This window comes from Panthera pardus, unplaced genomic scaffold, assembly GCF_024362965.1.
Source record: "Panthera pardus isolate Hobbes unplaced genomic scaffold, ASM2436296v1 HiC_scaffold_6, whole genome shotgun sequence".
Taxonomy (NCBI): domain Eukaryota; kingdom Metazoa; phylum Chordata; class Mammalia; order Carnivora; family Felidae; genus Panthera; species Panthera pardus.
In genome coordinates, this window is record NW_026526991.1 from 52,532,101 (window position 1) to 52,533,723 (window position 1,623).

General features: G+C 37.9%; 1 pseudogene; it reads right to left on the reverse strand.

Moving 5' to 3' along the window:
• Nucleotides 1-210: 210 nt before the first annotated feature.
• Nucleotides 211-713, reverse strand: LOC109270598 (protein mago nashi homolog 2-like; annotated as a pseudogene).
• Between the last annotated feature and the right edge of the window lie 910 nt (nucleotides 714-1,623).

Sequence of the window (1,623 nt, forward strand, 5' to 3'; positions counted from 1 at the left end):
GGGCTCAAATTCAGGAAAGGTGAGATCATGACCTGAGCCGAAATCAAGAGTTGATGCCCAACTGACTGAGCCACCCAGGTGCCCCTGTTTATGTATTTTCTAATTTTTAATTGGTATATAAAAAAGTTTCACATTTATAAAAATCCCAGTATTATAAATGACAAACTCATCCCTTAATTAAATATAAAAACAGCTTTAAAAACATACAACTTAGATTGGTTTCATCTTGAATTGTAATCCAATAAGACTAAAAACTAAACATTCCAGGTCCTATAACAAATAGTAAAATACTTGAAGGCCTTCAGGATCCTTTGACTGATTTATGTCAATAAGAGAGCCTATTTTTTATTTTTCTTGCAGGGTCTACAAATAACTTTTTTGAAAATAAACAAGAGAACCTATTTTTGATGTGGTAAAAGAAATGTGTTCATCTCCATTGACAATTTTAAGCTCCAGGTGGCTAACTCTGTCCGAGGGGGGCCACAAAGCATCTTCTTTTGTAATTTTACTGTCATCAATAATTCTCTTCGGTTCTCCCATTACATTCTTGTGTATTTAAGCCCCCTTTCTGATCATGACATCATTTTTGTAATTGCTGTGGTTGGCATATGTAAGCTTTCTCTCTGGCTGAACCTCATACTCCAGAAACTCATGTCCAAGCTTGCCTTGTGCCCTACACAGCAGCACAGGTAGAAATCACTGGCCATAGTCATTTTTGTTCCCTCTTTTTGTGTTTACAGTTTCAATTGCTCAGTTTTGACTTTTCCTTTCTTTTTTTTTTTTTAATTTACTTGAGGTTTAACCCTCAAGCAGCACATAGTTGGATTTTACTTTTTAACTAGTATTTGCCTTTCATTATGGGGCATTAAGCCTTTTGCGCATGTGGTTATAACTGCTTTGTATATCTTCTGCTATCCTGCTTTATATCTTTTGTGCAACCTTGCTCTTTCTTTCATCTTATCTTTGCTCTACAGAGTTTCTTTAATTTGCTGTTATCTTTTCCAGAGACTTGGAAGAGATTTTGTGACTGTTTTAATTTTGTGACAGTTTTCGTAGGTTTTGTTTTTAGTGAAAGGAATTTTTAGCCTATATTTCTAAAATTATCAAAGTAAAAAAATTAAAGATATATTTTTCTCCATTTCTTCCTCTAGAGAGACAGGTCCTAAAGGTGCAGTGATGAGAGAATTGCAAAGCAGGGGGCTAAGACTCTCCAGAGCCGAAGCATCGCTCCCCTGCCTCAAGCTTCTTTTATTTTTGCAAATTGTCTTGATGACACCAAGAACATACAACATAGTATTTGGCATCTTGACAGGTCCTGCACCTGCAGTGTATTCCATACTGGGTCATGAATACATCTGGCGCCAGACAAAACATTCTTATCCCAGGCCTGGCGCCCGTATGATGTCCTTCTGGAGAGAAGGAGCAGTCCCGGCGGCCTTCCGTCCTGGGAATGAAACTGCTTTCAGTTCCTTGCTGCTCCGTGGGTTTCCTTCAGAACATTCTTACAGTGCCTCCAGCTTCTTGTTCTTCAACGGCTTCCTCGTTTTTGTAAGAATAAACTGCATTGAGTTGCAGATGCCATTAAACGGCTGATTTGACATTCTACATTCTATTTTTCGGTAC